Here is a 19,827-nt window from a genome sequence, read left to right as displayed (position 1 = left end):
GCATAGAAACATTTCACAAATCAGATTAGAATTAGATTACTTGCATTTCTGTCTTATTTTGTGAAACTATCTAGTTGTCCAAGTCTGCACACCACATCGAAGATAATTTGGTATTAATTCGACCATACTGATGTTTTATTATACTGGTGTCAAATCCGTTTGTTGATCACGACTCCAAATATATGTCATTTCCAGTTGTGCACGAGGTCATTTGCTACAAGTTTTGGATGCGATCATAAGATCAATTGAGATTGCAAGGATTCAATGCTGGGTAAAAGTATCCAAACCATAATCCCAGTTCCTATTGTAGATCATAGGGGAAAGGGGCGTATGATTTCGGTACTTGAAAAATACCCTCTATAGCTATACGTATGCTCGACTCAAATAATGGCTATTATAAGTACTCGATTCGGTCTTCCGTGAGTGCTCGAATCATTGCGCTCAGTCCTATTATACTTTACTTAGCAATGGCATTTTTTCATGTAAACAACTCTACTCAAATTTCAGTTTGTCCACGTTATTTTGCAGTACACAAGTAAAACCACGATTCTTTCTAATGTTAACAACTTTCAAACTGATGCTAACGATTCGCTGATAACAGGTGGTTCAGCATAATGATGCTTTGTGATGACACAAGTGACTTCCTGAAACATGCTATATTATCGAATAATAAAGGAAAACCAGCGGTATAATATAATGCTTAAAACATAGATCAATGTTCAAATACTTTGAAATAGTTTTTATTTTGTGCTATAGCATTTACGGACGTTCGCTCCTGACAAGAGAGTCATCGAAAAGCTTCGAGTGGAGTAACTTTTTGGCAATATGAACGTATTATTTGCTGCAATATAGCACAATAGCACAGCTATAACATTCTCTAACTAAAGACTAATAGCAAACCAATCATTACACCGGAAAGTCGGCGAACCGGCGCTCCAAAACAAAATATCTAAGGCAGAGATGCGTCAACTTTTATGACAATCCGGTCGGGCGTATACAACGCCGTGAACTGCGGACCGAATAATATGGTACTAGCTCTTATACATTTTAAAAGGCGTAAATGATTGCCGCCCACTTGAAGTTGGTCCATACAGGAGATAGCACATCATGAACACGAAGTTTCAATACAACGAATTACGCTTCTCGTATAACGCAGCTCACGCATACCGAAAATGTACAAATATCACAATACGAGAACTTCGAGCGACAGTTAAGAACGACATCACTGCAACTACTTACCCAATTATTGACTGTGGTGCAAAAGATTAACAGGTGATAAGCGCCAAAATTTTGTTTCAATAAATAACAACAACACTGAATATCGCTGATATGTATGAGATTATATCAGAAACCGTTCTTTACTGATGATTTGATATCTAAATCATCCTATGTTCGTTCAACTACGAGAAGCACTATTTGTTTTGTGAGAATTTCATGTACATTTTATCTCATTTTCCTACTTGAAACAGGCACCAATCGATATTTCGCAATTTTTACTCAGAATTTTAATATGCCGTCAGCGATCCGCTTATACAGCACGTATACAGCACGAGCACGTTATTGAGTTTGGCAAAGGCTTTATTGTGACGTAACAAATTAATCACGTAAAATATTCCAAAAAAAACAATCCATAGTTAGACAATCACAACGCAATCGTTATCTTGTCCTAGAAGGAAGCAAAATAAATGTAGTTATCAGTAATCATGGTAACTTTCCATGTAACCAGTGGTGGCCCAACGATTGGAAGGGGGGGGGGGCTGGGCGAGACTTCCCGGGGGAGAGGGGGGCTACAAGTATGTAATCGTAACTTCGGGGGGACTCCCCCAGACCCCCTTTCGCATCAATTATTGCCAACTTCATATTAGTGCGCCATATGAAACGGAATTACATGGTGTATGTATGACACTATAACATGGCTTTGAAGCAGGCTTAAATGTGGAGTTGCTCTAGCTCCACAGCCTTTCTCTTATCATACATTGTCAAAAAAAAGAGAAATGACCCAGTTCATTATAGCTCATGTCTTCATGTTGAAGATGTATGACATGTAGCGTGAAATAATATAATATCGATGCAACTGATGCAGGATAAATCAACAACACTAATCTGGAAAGCTATCAGCTGACATTTGTAACAAGCCAGCACACGACGTCAAGATTTGAGCCAGGCGCTAGATTAGGCCATATCTATTATTGCATGTGTGTATTGTGCAAGGATGGACTACATCAAAACTAAGTACCTCTACCGCATGCAGAGACGTGATGATTATCGGGATATGGGACTTTTCTAACAAATGCAGAGATTTGATGATGATTGACCCATCTGTACGGAATAATCTTTTTGATCGGTATACGGATTTTCACGTTTATTCGCTATAATCCTTGTCAAAAGTGCTTAAGCCAAACAGGGAGGCCACTTCGACCAAGGGGCCCGGGCGACCGCCCACCTCGCACACCCCAAAAGCCACCACTGCATGTAACCGTCATTGTAATCGACTACAGTTCGGTAATTTTGCTGCAACCGCAATGTCGCTATCCAGAAGAAATCGTAATCGCAATCGATTATATTGATTCCGTATTAGCCCCATGTCTGCCGTGTACCATACACTAAAGACGCATATGGACACATATGTACGTGATCAGCATCCAATATATTTGCGTACTCAAGACTTTATTCACTCTATGTATAATTAAGTGTTGATAATTTTGACGCCTTTCACACTACTTTCACCCAGCAGTTATTGAAGCGTAGCTACTCACTTGTTCGAGGTTGTAATTTCTAAACCACAAAATAACATTTTAATAAATTTGCATCACATTTATTAGTGAAAATAGCATAATATTGCGGGAATGTATCATCCGTATCACGCTGAAAGAATATAATTTCGAAAATAGTACGGGTTTGTTTGCGATTTTAAAACTTCGTTACTGGCGTTTACTATATATATGAACTCATCTGAGCGATTACTACCGACCATAAACAGTGGTTCTCAAACTTTTTTAGACACGCCCCCTAATGATAGTGAAAAATGTCACGCCCAGTCGTCGTATCACAAAATGCAACCAGAATGCTTGCGATCCTAACGGATAGTTCGACGGCATGGAAGGCGATGATAAGAGAATTCTCAAATATGAAATTCGGACTATACACAGAGCAATAACTATGATTTTGATGTAAATCACGCATACCGCGAATATTTTTTTGTTGATCGCAGCTTCGCGACCCCCTTCGGATGCTTCCTCGCCCACCAGTTTGAGAACGACATTTTCAACGAAAGACACAGGCGGCAGCATATGCTGCTACGCCGCTGACTCGACTACAAGTGGAGAAGTAAGTTCTTTTAAATGCCGAGGGGGCAAAGTAGGGAAAAGAAAGTTGACATATTCCCGAGTAGCTGAAAAAGTGTTCGGCGGCGATGCTTTGTAGACATTTCTCAATCCACGACTAATACCTAGGGCAAGTTTTTGTTGCACTAAAAACCTGAGAAAGTTGCATTTATTTTTTTAATTTTAACAAAAGTTGCAGAAGTTGCATTTTGACCACATTTTGCTTGGTTGACTAAAAAAAGGTCAATTTTGCGGCTCAGCTCCCGAAATACCCGTAAAACGTTACTTCGGTGCTGATTTACGGTGTTTCAGTCGAATTTGGCCGTGTATTCCACAAAATCGAAAATACTTTCATGAAAAATCGAGAAAGTTGCAAAATGTTGCATGAAAAAGATGGACAAAAGTTGCAAAAAGTTGCACTATTAGATTCCTTCAAACAGCTTAAAACAGCATTGTACATATCTTACGAGTATTTAGGAAGCTGCCACAAGCTGTAAAAAAAGTTGCAAAAGTTGCAAAAACTTGCCCTGCTAGTGACAAATTTCAAAATTTTGCTATGCATATCCGTGATTATTGCAAAAGAGCTATAGCACGGTTTCATATTCTAAAATCTAAAATAAAAATCAATTTCAAAAGCGATATTTGTGATAACCGGACTATGTATCACAAGGTGATATCACCGACGAAAAGATGCAAATCCAACCATATAATTCAATATATTAGACTAATGAACTCCGAATCCAGTGAGTAATGTCTTCGAAAATTGTTGATGATGAAGTAAAACGGTCAGATTCGAAAAAGGTCCTCTTTGGTAAGCAGCAGGTGACGGAAATCTACATTGAGTACCAGAGCAATGCTATACATGCATTTCCAGGCTAGACTGACTCTATTCACAGCTATATAAAATACTCATGAGCAAGTTGACGAAAGCAATGCTTCAGTCTATTCCACATAAGTCCAATCATTGAAATTAAAATTTCCAGAGAAGTTAAGAACTAGGAATAGAAAACGGATTAAGTCTACGGGCAAGTGATGCGTTACATTGCCGTTACCGAAAAGAAAATTCAGTCTTTTAGTATAAGCAATCGTAGGTGAACCAACTGTCCCACATAAAAATAAATATCGGAACAACATGCTGAGATATTACGTTAATGAAGTAAATATAGCGCGTAATTGGCTGTTATAAATATATCTTTTAACATTTTACAGACAACAAATGCAATACATGAATGGGAATTGATAACTTAAAACAATCATAGATGAAAAACTTGTTAAACACATTAACAAACGCAATTTTCAAGAAGTAATCTTTTCTTGAACGAAATGAACATCAGATAACCGTCCGTTGATTCACGGAGCGCATTCCTATATACCAAGCATAAGCCTCACAAAAGCTAGTGCTAGCTCGATTTTAGCATACATTCAAGAGGCCAATGAACATTGCTGCTTATCTGCTGTATCGGCAATGTACATTTGGATTGAATCGATGATATTCTGCATTCGTTCATAACAGTGACAGAAAACTTAAGAGTGTCAATTCAGCTGCAAAATAACTAAATAAACAACCAGCGTATATAACTACTGCTAGTTGCATATCGAGTCTCTCAATATATAACAGCACAAGGCGTGCTTTGCGATTGATTGCGATGCGATGTTAGGAAACAAACTCGCCATAAACTATTTAATCAGATCGAAGTTTGCATGTGAAGAGTTCGATGCAAACATCACTCTTCAATAACGAATACATAGCACATCACTATAGCCTCAAGTACTTCCATAAAGCTAGCAATGCGGCACTGTATGGGAGCTTTTGTTACAAAATTCGATCGGGTTTAGGTTGATAGCTACCAACTTCCGCTGAAATAACAGTATTCCCATGACATGACGCGATAGTGCGTGGAGAGTCATGGCGCAGCAGTAATCAACGCGGCAAAGTTTACGATGTTGCCAGCCACATATGGGTGGAATAGGAATCCGTTTGAGATCTAGTTTCGTAACAGTTTTCGAGAGAGAGCTGGACATGTTCTAATCAGACAAGTCAAAAGATATAATTTCAAAGTCCAAACATGTTGATAGTTATTAACCTACAACAGTTGTTAGGACCCATTGGAAAATATTCCAGCCTAAGTTAAATCGACAGAAAGCGTTTGTTTTTAGCCAATATATCACAGCTGGGATTAATGGTCCAAAATTCATCAGTAGCCACTTTCAGATTGAACCCCAGAACTTCCAATCATTACAACAGCTACAATCGCATACCATAGTTACATGCCTGAGATTTCTATATCGTGATTGGTGATCGTGATCGTGATCGGTTGTGGTTGAATTTAAAATAAATGGTTTTAAAACACTTTGTTTAAAACATGATTTTTTTGAAGTTGTCTAATTAAGCCATTCCTCTGTGAATACTTTCGACAAAACATGTAATATGAGCCTACGGGTTGGTTGCAACCAGTATATAGTCGACGTGTACATAATGGAATGGTTGGAACTCTCGAAATCGTCGTCGGTACAACTGTTATAACCCGTTGATATAGAGATCATTGGTACGGAATCGGCGTTCTGACGATGATGACCGCCGACCGTAAACTGCCGCATAACACGGCCCCTGTTTAAAGCATGTTTTTTTTAGCGATGACGCCACGAATTGTCCGTTTATGATAGGGGTCGGAAGCCTTTTTCGTCAAGGAGCCATATTTATACATCCTGTATTTTCAATTGTCAATGTCAGGCCACTGTAACGTCACAACCTTTGACGGCCCCTGTTTCCGGCTCCTGTCATAAACAGACAACTTGTGGCGTCATGGCTAAAAACATGCTTTAAAATAGGGCCATGTATTAAACATGTTTGTTTTAAAATGGTTTTTGTTTTAGATGTTACCCTAGTTGCGGTACTTCGTAATCAAGGCATGTCATTCGAACAACCTTCCATTTAGGAAGGCGGATTGTTACACGGTTGTGTATAACGCACGCCAAGATTCGGAGAAAAGAGGCGAGATTGTTGAAAATTTCGGATTACATTTGCAACGCAATATAGAACCGACGACTAAAACATGCGCATGCGCAGTCGCTCCGTATGCCATCACACAAGTCTCTCTTCTGCGTTACACGCATGCGTGCATTCCCATATGCAGGCATGTTCGCGCACTAGAACAGTTAGGCATTGCCTAGATTATATTCGTCCAGGTTGTTCTGTAGAATAGTGTCCTTCACGGCTCGAAAAACGACCCGGATGTTTGATGTGTCCGTGGCACAGGTAAAGTGGTGGTATATGGACCGTTCCGCCTCGGTTCGTAACTGCTGAAACTTGCTCAAAATAAAATACATTGCTTGTTCCGCGTATTGCTGTTTGCCCTCGTAATCGGGAAAATAGTCGGCCAGATTCGACACCTTGATCTTTTCCTCGAACAAATCTCTCTTGTTCAAAAATAAAATCATGGAAGACTGTTGAAAAAAATCGTACTGCAGTATTGTCCTGAAGAGCGCTATGCTCTCTTCCATTCTATTATCGTGTTGCGCTTCAACGAGGACTTGGTCGTACTCGCTCAACGCTACTAAGAACAGTATTGAAGTCACACCTTCGAAGCAATGAATCCACTTGCGCCTTTCCGACCTTTGGCCTCCGACGTCCATCATGCGGAACGTAATCGCGTTCAGCTTGAACGTGTACTCCTGTATACCGGTAGTCGGTACCCGCACGCGTAAGATGTCCTGTTGCGTTGGCAGGTAGTCAGGTTGCCTTATCCGGTCGAGATCGTTCATATAATACGACGTGGAATCTGACAGTTGATATTCGCGCCGCCTATCGTAACATTGACGGACGCCTTCGTCTTGCCACAGCGATTTTATTGCGTCCACAAACTCTGCAAATTGCTCGTCGGTACGCACCGTACTGTGTTCGACTTCTAGTAAAACCTCGGAATGTACGATATTGTCTTGGTTGGCGTATTCTATGTTTAGCGTGCCCATGGCTCTTATCAAATTCTGAATGGATGTCAGAACGTTCTCGTGAACCAGCTGTTTGAAGCCTTCTCGGTCGCGGTCGCTGTAGCCATGTCCGTGAATGATGCGCATCTGCTTTACAAATGTGCTCTTGCCACTCTCTCCAGCGCCTAGAAGCAGCAGCTTCAACTCCTTTCTTGCCTCGTTCTTTCCCCGTCTCAGTTGCTTTTCGATTCTCGCGTTGATTCTACGCTCTTCTTTTTGTTGTTCGGTCAGCCAGCAGAAGCTCATTGTGTTTAATTTACTGAACTGGTAACGGAAAGGTAGAAATTGCGGCTTGGTCGAACGGCACTAGGCCTATAACCAAAACGTCTAGTGTTGTTTGTCGTGCACCGTAAATACACGGTAGACAATAGGAGTATTAACCAATTTTCCATCTGTGATATTGAAAAGCAGGAAATGGCTGCATGATCGGCCGCAACTATAGTTTTAGGAGGCTAGAGTCGCTTGTTGTGCATAGTATGTCACGCGCGAACATGAACAGTGAACACTGAACAACCGGTATATTAACGAAATCTCCACCATAGTGTAGGGTGCAAATCCGACCTTCAACATTTTATAGTACCCAAGTTTGCTCACGCACACACATGCCAATAGGTAGAGACTAGTCAATTACACCAGTACTCATAGAGATCAATCTGAGGGGTACAGTGCGCACTGTTGCGCCCTATGGGAATGGTACACGAAACAGAACCTTTGTCGGCCCTGCTGGAATAGAGTTGGAGCATTTGTTTTCTGTTCACCTATCGGAATTGGTGAGAAAGCATAATTTTGTACCAGAAAGTACCGTCTACCTGACATGAAATTGACGAAATGCAGCATTTCCGTTTACGGATGGAGTTACCATGTATTTAGCGACAACAATTTTCAATGCAAACAAATGAAATTCAGCAGAATGCAGTCCATTCGACCTAGGGGTGCATTAAAACAAATGGTTGTTTAAAACATGTTTCAAACAACGGCCTTTTAAAGAAATATTTTATTAATATTTAAGTTGTATAACTATGCCATAATTCTGCAAATATGTTCCAAAAACATGTCGTATGAGCCTACGGACGACTACAATCCTATATAGCCGACGTATACGATATGGGATGGTTGTAACCCTCAAAATAGTCGGTCGACAGCTATAGTACATGGTTATTTCGTAGAAAGGGCTATATTTACCCTATATTTTCAATTGCCAATGCCAATCCGCTATGACGTCAAAATTGAATGATCCAGACTTTTAAAAAAACAATTAAAGACATGTTTTAAGCAAAGGCCTTCTTTTAAACATGTTTCTTTCAAATTGAATTTTGTTTTAAATGTCCCCCTAATTCGATCCAACTATATTGAGATCTGCAGACAAAAACTTTATAGAACTAAAGATCGAAGACAGTGGTGCGCCACCTTTGTGACAGAATAGCCTTGTGAATGGCTGCACCACGGAAATTTCTTCGCGCGATTTAATTTCAAGAGAATTGTTGCGTTTAATTTGGGAATGCCATCCCCCTTGCCGACAACATAATAGTGGGTGAATAATAAAAAATAAAACATAAGGTAATAGAAAAGAAATTAATCTATCCTTCTTCTATTAGGAGAGAATGGTTGCTTGAGGCAGTTGGGGTGCTTTATTTTAGGGCGTGAACCTTCTGGTGCGGGTCTATCATACACGGGCATTTCGGCCCCACCATAACTTCCGTCCCAGAACACAACGAGACTTATGACGTTTCGGTCTATCTGTGTCCAAGTTAACTGAATTACAAAAGAGATCGACGGCGATGAATATCTGGACCCTGAAACCTTGGATATTGATATCTCCAGTCATTGAAATATACAATTGCATGACAGCTCAAGGGGAATGAGCGTTAAAAGGTTAAGAAACAGTGATCTACGCTAAGCAATCGGAGAGGGCCTTTTCAAGACATAAATGCATCTCAAGGGCTGTGATACCATGTTATTGATGTTATATATTTCAATATAGCGCGTGGACACGACTTCATACGTCGATTCTATCGGATTACCGGTTCAAATATGTATACACAATATGTTACGGAGGAAGGCTAATTAATGCTCTGACGACCGGTATTTGGTATTAACTAGCTTTTAGCGTGTGATTTGCATATCATGTCTAATTTTACACTGGGCTTCACTCTATATTTCAAATCCTTTTGCGTGGATCAATATTGATTAAAACCGTATTAAAAAATTCGGTGATTGCATGGAATTAGTTTCGTGGATTCGTGTTAGGTGAAGCGAAAGCATGATACCAAAAATTGATTTCTATTTATTACGAAATAATCTTTCAAATGCTTTAATACCAATACTGCTACATTTCGAGACTAAATTAGCGGCTAGCGTTGGAAGCAACAAAGCAATAGACCCCGACGAATTGGTTTCAAGTTACATAAAAACATCTAAGAAGAAATAACTCCTAACTAAATTCTAACTCCACAATATCATATTCTTTATCTATCGATCTATCTATCTATCTATCGTGTCGGCTATACTTGAAATATATTTAATGCAACGGGGATTAATTGGCATATTGCATTTGTTATAAGACGTTCTTTGGTTAGCGCTTATAAATGAGTCTGCTAGTATTTCGCAGTTCTCGCGTTATGTACTCTACAAACGGTAGAATGACGTCATGGTCTGCATTGCGTGATCGATATCTGAGGTAATAATATGGCGCTTGTTGTAAGTTGTTAAAGGGGCACTGCACTCTAAAAATGACGTGGTCTCAAATTGAAGGGATAAACGAAAAAAAAAAAATTTGGCAGTAGCCGTTTTCTTCAGATCGCCACCGTAATGGAGCTGCAATGTATTGAAATTTCCACAAGAACTTCACGCTCGAGCAATCACGCAGAGAAGGAACTTTATATAGTTGTCAGCAGATGTTATGAAGGAAATATGTCGTACACGACAGAAATATAATATACTAGGCCCGATTTTGACATAAATCTCCTGACTGAACATCTTCCGTTGGACGCGGTATCTAAACTACCTTGGCGTGTTCGATATATTTCCTTCATGAAATCTGCTGACATCTGACAACTATATAAAGTTCGATCTCTGTGTGACTGCTAGAGCGTGAAGTTCTTGCGGAAAGTTCAATAAATTGCAGCAGCTCCATTACGGTGCCGTTCTCAAGAAACGGCTGCGGCCAAAATTTTGTTTTCGTTTTGCCCTTAAATTTGAGACCACATCAATTTTAGAGTGCAGTGCCCCTTTAAGATATATGTTGGGATAATAATCCGAAGTCAAATTCAAGGTGGCACCCAGTCAACTACACTACGCAAGTGGTGATCATTTTCACTACAACACTCTCTGGTTAAGTGGTGGCGAATCCTACCTATTACTTACTTTCACATTTTCTCAAGTACAAATAGCGTTTTGATGAATTTGCATCATATTTATTAGAGAAATAGGCATTATAATCGGGAATTTAAGATCTGTATCACGTTAGGAGACTGTAACTTCGAAAATCCCACTAGCACTAATAAGGATGGTTAATTTAGCGATTTTGAAAGCTGTCACCGGCGTTTGATTACCAAAAGCATCCGATGCCTCGTTCGAATTAACATCTCCAAACTATCTACTTAGGTCATTTGTTGACCTTGCATTCTCTTCCTTGCGAAAAGTTTGGTTAAGTCTCGGGAGTCAATACTTGTAATTCGGCCGTAATTTGACGCACCGTGCTGCTCTGATGATTCAGTATCATCAGTGACTTCTGTGACGAGCTCCGTGTATGGATTAATTGACCGTTAGCTGCGCTTGGCCAAATATACCTTACTCCTTCGATCACAAATTCAACTATTTCATCGCAACACCTATTTCAGTCATAACAGGCACAGGAAATCCGGTTTAGGTAGTGGGATCACCTCACTAACACAACTGTTACGCGACAGACCATAATGCAGCGCAGGTGGTAATGAAATCTGTCGATGTATACTGATACGGAATCCATGTTGTGGGCAGTTTATCATGACCAGATGTCACCCATTTCGGCTATAGCTTTTGTTGTGAATGACTGTAAATGAATTCTACCAAGTTTTAAGAACACATAGGTTACCAATTGGTTGTGTCTACCGGCCAACACGCTCAAAATTAAACGCTTTAACCTACTTTAGTTTAGTGTTCTAATTTCATGTATGAAGGTGTTGAGTTAATGTTCAAAGACAAGAAGAATGCCCGAAAGGGCTTTTGAAGTTTTCATAGGCCCTGTCTTTGAAACCGTAATCTTCTTTGCTTTCAGAGGGCAATTTCGGTAATTCACACTGTGTGGCTCGAATTTAACATCATCCAGATAGCGATCTAAGTCAGAGTACGACCATTTTGACAAGCGAACGATACATATAAACATACAGCGTGTTGACATCTTAGGCCACACCTATTGCCTTTCTATTAGTTTGAATTGGTATCTGAGATGACGAGAGTTATCATTAAAAAACTAAATATCGAACTATAGACGTAACAGTGCCAGATATCAGGGGAGGGAGGGGGCACTTCGCGTGTAGCACGAAAAAGCTTCAGACCATATCGCTTCGTACAAAAAGGATGTAGCATACAAGAGGCGACATTGAATCACTACAAGTATTCAAATTATAGAGAGGCCAATACAACATATGCACATTATACAATACAGATAACAGTGACCCTGAATATATGCACCTATATAGTATAGCAGGGGCGGGCAACTTCTTCAGTCGGCGGGCCGGATATAGTAAAATAAAGTACTTGGCGGGCCGGATTGCTGAAACGATACATTATTCGCCCATTTATCCACGTATTCAAGGAATAAATCGTATTTACTGAATGTATTTTAACGACAGCAATGCGACTTCAAAGCCATTTCTCGCCGATAATGACGAAGACAATGTGGATTTGAGAACAGCATTGTCATACAGCAGTGGTGGCCAACCTTTTTGCCAGTCACGGCCGCATTTCGACTATTCATGTAGCCTACGGCCGCATTCCAGAGCATAGTCGTAATGAGCTAGCAGGGCGCCAAATACTCATGTTAAAGTGTCTATATTCATTTCCGGTGAACTCCGTACTAATCTATCAAATAATGTAGGCTGCTCATAGTCGCTCCAAGCGCGAAAAGTTTTTCAGCTTCATTCATGAATTTCGTCATTAAAATTAGTAGTTTTACATATTATTTCTCATCCCATGTGATCAGATTCCCCGGTAGAGTTGATGGAGGGCTGTTTTCGAAAATTAAGGGCAGGTTATGAATGATGATGCATCTTCCGGCAGGCCGATTATTATTAGTCACTTTGTTGCATGCTGTTCTTTGCATGTCTTGAGCTCCCGTCAGGATTGTCGGTATAGTAAGGAGCACACGATTCCGAGTTGGTATTTCTATATGAGGCACATCTGTTCGCAACTGTACTGTGGGGCTCTGATTGCAAAGTGCGCAACCATATTACAATCGAAAATAAAGTTGCATTGAATCGCGCGCTGTGCGAAGAAAATTTCAAGAATAATTAAAATATTTCAAGATATCGGCAGTCAATTCGTGAATTCAAATTCCATGTCGACGGCCGCCAACACCTACTAATTGAATTACGTGTCCACGGCCGCACAAATTTGCTTCTACGACCGCAGGTTGGCCACCCCTGTCATACAGGTACCACCATGTCTGCTTCTCTCTGATCAATCAACACATGGTGCAATCCTTCATTAAGATTTCACGGCGTCCAATAAGCCCGGTACCCCAAATTTACCAAGATATCAATGCATTAGGGTTTAGTAGGTGACAAGATAGCGTGGTTGTTAAGCTGTGTGGCCTGTCTATCTCGATATTGAATTCATGCGGGCCGCGGCCTCGAAATTTGAAATTGGCCCGCGACCCGTTTTCAGTTGGCGACACCTGGCGTAAGCAGTGTCTTACAAAAGCCTGGAAGTGTGCGACGTGCTACAAGTCAACGGTTACGGAATCAAAAATAGGAAATATCGGCCTATGGTAAATGACCATTGTCGTCGACAAACACCATGATTACCACAAATTACATTAGGGTTCAGTACATCGTAAATGCCGATACTGCAAGTCTTCTCGCTTCGACTAACTTGCGCGTAAGCTCCACCCTCGCTCGCTGCGCATAGACATGTATATAATAACATACAGGCAATAAAATTTGATGTATGTAAGCAAATAGCGGGGAATCTCGGAATAATGGGGCCGGCGGGCCACATTATCATGTAAGACGAAAAAATGTCCGCGGGCCGGACAAAATCCCTTCGCGGGCCGGATCCGGCCCGCGGGCCGTATGTTGCCCACCCCTGTAGTATAGGCTCGTACAGACTAGCTACTCAGTGATAAGACGAGAGCAAACTAGGAATAGTCTGGTATTTGTCCACAGATACCGAAAAGAATAGTTGTTCGCAACAGTAGAACCTCGCTGCAATCTTAGAACTGATTGTTTTGACTCCGCCGATACATTGAGAATGTCGCGGTCAAGTGACGAAATTCAATGTTGTTAGCGTATCAGTCCGGAATAACCGACCCTGAATTGACAACTAATTGACAACTAATACCCATAGAAGAAATATCGACAACAACTCTCTATGGATTATGCGTGGTAATATGGATTACTGTTAATCCTATGAATATAACCTGCTGCAGGCAAACGCTGTCGTTGAACTGATTCACTATACTATTCAATTGATTCACTTCTGTAAGTTGCTGGTTATCCATACTAGCAATTAGGATTTTGAAATGATGAAATTGGTTTCAAAATGATGCAGACGTTTCCAAAACGTATAGCATATCATTGAAAACTCTCGAAGGACATAAAACGCTAGTGACTGTACTATACCATGTAGAGTACACGTAATGTGCTGCTTTCTCCGAACCAGTTAGTGTGTCCCTGAATTTTCCCCACTCTAAATCAATCCACCGTTGCCTACATGAATCGAGAACACACGAACACAGCAATGGCACGACTTGTCGGTGTAGAGTAGACCTTCATGCTAAATACAAGCCGCTCCACCGGAAGTAAAACGTCCGATCTCTCACATAGTCGTATCTTGGGTATTTTCCGCTCTGGTGGATGGTAGATATCGATGCCGCTTGTCATCAACACAGAATCTATTAGATATGACACCAGTCCAGGGTATTTTTATCGATTCGAATCGTTTTTTTAGGTATCTTTCAAAGGATACGCTGCGTTGTCCGAATTTTTCTAACGTGCGTGACGCAACGATGAGCGAGCGAACGTGTTTTGGCTCGTGTCACACGCCACCACTGCAGTAGCGTACGTTTCAATTTTTGGTAGCGTCACACTTCTGGTGAAATGAGTAACGAAACCTTAGTATTGGCAGATGCTTAAATTTCGCTTTTCAATCCGAAGATGGAAGCTGGCCGAGGGCGAAGCTGGTCATTAACGAGTACTTAAACTTTCTCTATGCACTGAAGTAAATTTCGCCTATATTTGTGCTTCTTACTCAAGTGTTTGGATCAGTGATTCCTAAACTGTGTGCCGCCACAGATTCTCAGGTATGCCACGAGTCTTCCTAGGACTTTGGAAGAACACACAAACAGATGCGAATTAAAAGCGGTCTAACTTACATCAGGCTGATAAATAGGCACACGTGAACATGTCCAGGAAACGATGACATTGCCGATGAATAGGCTAATGTCCACATCATGATTGGGCTGCTAAGTCTGGATGACATATCCTTTGATTCGTTTCAAATCAACTCACAAACAAGGCATCGTGCCGTAAATCATGAGAACATATTGTCAGGAGTTCAACTCATACAACAATACGGGTGTCACTGCTTGGAAAACGACGAATTGTGGGTACATCAGCGATTGAACATCGTTTCAGTCGAATATATACGTTTTTATAAACAAGCACAGCCATCGCATCAACACGTGAATAGATTTTCAACCAGTTTTCTTGTAAGTGTGTCGCGAGCATTTTATAATTTTTCTAGTGTGCCACGGGCCGAAAAAGTTTGGAACCACTTTTGGAGCATGTACATACTCAGTTTTTCGGCGAAACAACTTACTCTGCACAATTTGTATACTGTTAAGGTGAAAGTAGTTTGGAGTATGCTTGCGTCAGTCCTTCGGAAAGTGAATAGATTTTTGAAAGTCGCATCACTAGTTATTTCGTGTTGATCGCAAACTTACACCATGTGATTTCGAAATAAACCACCTCCGATTGATAAACTTCTAAGCTTATAGGCGATCCCTCGAACGAATATGCTTCTTGAAACGATATACTTGATTAAATAGAATGTCTTAATATGCTATTTCTAATATAAATAGTTTCGGCATGTCTTTGATATGACACCTTCTACTCGTAATTAATTAGAAATCGACGGCATTAACTATACTTCTATTTGAATATTTGAGTGGCAATGTCAACTTCCTTGAATACATCCGGCGAAGGCAGCACCACACGAAATCCGCCTTGTAACAAGGAAGTGAAATTACATCCATCGTTGTTTTCAGTGATATCGGAACACCCGGAAAACAATGGAATTGCTACACACACAATTGAATTTCCTTGAGAACAGACACGAAGGGCAAATAGACGGGAAAAGCTGGAGTCAGCACAATAATAAATCGGTGGAACTAAGTTTGTCTTGAGCAAGAAAAGGAGAGAACGTGATTGAGATATTTCATCTGAACCGGATTTACATTGCTATCTCCGCTTAGGCTACAGAAGGAGTTGGTGTACTATCTTTAAATAGTACAGTGAACGCTGTGTTATTTGAGATTTCATTCCAAATGGTGACGCCATTTTTTGTGATACGATTGTTGATATACAATGTTCTTTCCAATTCTCCACTTGTTGCTAACAATCACCCGTGACGAGTATCAGCCGAAAATATTCGGGTTCATTTCAATATGAATACACTATACAACTGCATATTGAAATTCTGTACCTCCAAGAAGCTACGTAGTCGAGGTGCTAGCCCGTGCATAACTTGACTTTTCTATCAGAGCAATTTACCTATCTGCTTGAGAACGTGTTGGCAGATCAGCTTATGTCCGTCAATGAATGTTTATTGATAATACTGCCGCGTAACTCCTCAAAAGCTACTAAAATATCTCTCTCCATCCGTGTAAGTCAGTGTTTGACGATCTACAGCTATTAAATACGCTCGCTGGTATACAATGTTTCCTCCCATGGTGTCAAATCACACAAGAGCGTGAGTTTACGTAACGAGCCGCATGGTAATGGCTTCGACACGATATTTTGCGTAATGACTTTCGAATCGCTCGCGCGCCGGCAACGCGACATTGAAATCAGCCTATGGGAGCGGGTACGGTTAACCCCACCGAAGTTTGCTATTCGTTTGTAAAAACGGTTATTTATCCAACATCGTTCCATCAAATAACATAGGCGTTGTTTGCTTGAAACGAAATATAGTAATAACATTTACGAAGTCGCCTTCAATTATGTAGTCACGGCATGACTGTGCGTTCAATTCCGAAGTAACGCGCCAATCGCGTGGAATACTACTGGCCATGGAATCAAACCTGAATTAGAGTTCGGTTATTTCCCACCGATAACGTGCCGTACTATAGATAACTAACCTACGGATACCGTAGGTTAGTTATCTATGGCCGTACTCTCGAACGCATCTACCAATAAGTTAATATATTTGATCAGTTCTGCAGATTCCATTTCCTAGAATTCACTTCATTGTCAGAAGCTGCAACTGGGCAACGCGTCTTATTATACCATATTAATATGACGTAAGATATACTGCGTAACATATTAAAAAAGGAATCGCTCCTGATGGCATTGGACGAAGTAATACCTTTGTTTCGTGAGAATGTATTCACAACATTGGGATCAGTCGAATTAATACAATATCCGACACGACTTTCATGATACCTAGTGATTTATATACGTAAGAATTATTGCGTGGTTAATACCCTTGTATTTGTGTGAAACAGGTATGCGTTAGACGCATTCGAATTTGCAATTGTTACAATAAACACAATACGTCAGTAGTTCTCATAACCTACCTTATTGTCTTTGCGGACCCATTTGGACCGTCAAGGGCCCGCGGAATGTAGCTCAATTCATGTTTAACCATCATCTGACTTATGCAAGTATTAACTATAGACTAGTGATAAACAGCAGCAAAATGACTTCTTGAAAAAACCTCACACTATTTATGTAGAAATTGGGAAGGCTTCTATTATTTCAACGCGAATTCTGTAGCTGCATCTTGAAATGCGCGGTCGTGTCTTGAAATTCGGCGCCTGCAATATGGTATTAACGAGTGCCGAAAATCCAGTTCCACAACGATAACAACGCATGACGCTTCCGACGACACCTTTGCGTATGATCGCAACGTATATAGCACCAAAATTTAGTAACAATTGTTTGATGAAAATTTAACGTACGGTCCAGCAGTCATTTCTATCAAGCAGCTTATCTTGAAGGTATTATGGAACAAAGTTCTGGATATCTCAGGAGAATGTGGATTTTGCAAGCAAATCTTTTCCAAAATCCGATCGAAACAACTCTTAACAGAAATATGTTTTAGCAGTTACGAAGCGTTATCTAATTAAAAAAATACATATTAGGTTATCGTAGGGTCACCATATTTTCTGTGGCCCCGATTCCGGACGCTCGTTGGCGCCAACTAGCGGATTTCAAAATGATGTATGAGCACATTGTCGATCAATATGACGTCACACCAGCAAAGTTTAGTCTTTCGACTCGAGTTGGTCACGATCCGGTTCAGGAGTATATGGTTGTGTTGTGTGTTGTAAGTTGTAACCAGAGCAGAAGCCACATTTTTTCAGCCCGTCCCGCTCAAATAAACACTGATCTTGGGCACACCGTAGGGTAATAAATGCAACTTCTGGGGGCTTACTATTTGTATCTGGTTTCTATATGCATCTGGTCGTTAAATAATTTGAACTAATTATCTCAATAATATTGGTTCTTCCATGTATTACTGTATAATTTTGATCCTCTCTCTTCGGAGTTAGCGGTACAGTTGGTGGAATATGATGACATCGAAAATGAAGGAAGCGTAATAGTACATCGTTAAGTCATGTTCATGTCATGCCTACAAGATTGTTTATCAGCCTAATTCCGGTGCGCACTGCACTGAGCTAAATAAACACCCCCAGTTTTAGAACCACTATCTTTGCAAGACGCATCCAAACGGCCCTAAACGATTCTACGAATATACCGTTATCTCGTAATTGCGATTACAATTGAACTTATTCTTGTAAATCAGGGGTCGGCAACCTTTTGCTAGTCGCGGGCCAAATTCCGAGTGCACAACTTTTTGGCGGGCCGGAATTTTTCTTGATACTATATTTAACGCTCACGTCGGTTTAGTACCCTACATTGCTGCAATCTCAATCATACAAATCACAAAAAGGGCAAAACACATGTATTTACACTTCAACAACGCAGCATAAATGTGACACTTGGCGCAGCATGCTTTGTGAAAGAACTTCAACTTCTAATAACAAGTCAGATGAAGCAGCAATCAAACTGCATTCTAAATGGGCATTAGAATACGTGATCTTAGCTTGCTCTTCGTGAATTCCATTGTTTTAAACTATTTTTCACATGCGTACGCCGTACGTGCTATCAAAAGTCGATGCCATTTCTTTTGCATTGTTGGTCAAGCTGGGATAAAGACCCATTTCAAGAACGTACTCTTTGTCAAAGTCATGCAGTGATATGCTCTTTGTATGAAATTTGTCTTTCAATTCAACTGCATCGCATTTCAAAAGGGCCCATTTGAAATTTTCAGGCAACGGTATTGGCGCTCACATTAAACCGAGTATTGAGTAGTCAGAATTTATTTTGTACAGAACCAATGTCGGAAAAGCGGATGGAAATTCAGTAATTAAATTTCGTATCACAGTTACAAAGGTATAGTGCTGGTACTAGAGGTTAACTCTCCATCAGTATAGGAAAGTGAGCATAATTTTCTTTTTACTGTTGACATTCCCAGAGTCGCAGTTTTGTTTCGAATGCGCGTCAACATTTGATGTATTCAGTTATTTCCTCCTGAAGTTGCAAATTCAATTTGTTAGATGTGCCGTTAAATGCACTACGAAAGCAAGATTAGATACTCATTTTCGATCACAAGATTATGAGTCGGCGATGTTTGTATTTTCAAGGAAAGTTTCTATTTCGTTTCTCAGTTCATACACTCGTGCAAGGATAGCGGCTCGACTTAATGTGCGAACATGGCAGATATACAGGACATCGCCATATTGATTCTCTGCTTCTAGTAATATATGGGGTAGGCTAACTGTCGGTGATCAAGTTGGTGAGACAAAATCAGCTTTCCCCACTGTGTCTAAAACACTATTCAGGTTTGTTGTCTTGGCGTACAATGTCTTCTGGTGAATTGAACTGCAGATGACTAACCTACGGAGGCTGGTTATCTCAAATAATACGGAAAGTTTGAGATTTTGTCATTGCGTCTGAGATGTTCCAAGCGTTTTTGAAGCAGAGAAACCGCAGCTTTGATGTCACACCCTATCAGAGTGGCCACCCCTTAA

The 19,827-nt window shown here is 40.5% G+C and overlaps 1 pseudogene across 1 annotated transcript; it reads right to left on the bottom strand.

Annotated features, from left to right (window-relative positions):
• Window positions 1–641: 641 nt before the first annotated feature.
• On the bottom strand, window positions 642–10,016 carry LOC145443059 (guanine nucleotide-binding protein G(q) subunit alpha pseudogene; annotated as a pseudogene). The gene is made up of 2 exons (XR_013916281.1): window positions 2,465–10,016; window positions 642–1,710 (listed from the first exon to the last, which is right to left on the bottom strand). The product of XR_013916281.1 is annotated as a guanine nucleotide-binding protein G(q) subunit alpha pseudogene (transcript).
• Between the last annotated feature and the right edge of the window lie 9,811 nt (window positions 10,017–19,827).

Source organism: Botryllus schlosseri, chromosome 1, assembly GCF_051294905.1.
Source record: "Botryllus schlosseri isolate E-star chromosome 1, Bs_hap1, whole genome shotgun sequence".
Taxonomy (NCBI): Eukaryota; Metazoa; Chordata; class Ascidiacea; order Stolidobranchia; family Styelidae; genus Botryllus; species Botryllus schlosseri.
The sequence above is the reverse complement of the archived record's forward strand: the minus strand, read 5'-3'. Positions and strand labels throughout refer to the sequence as shown.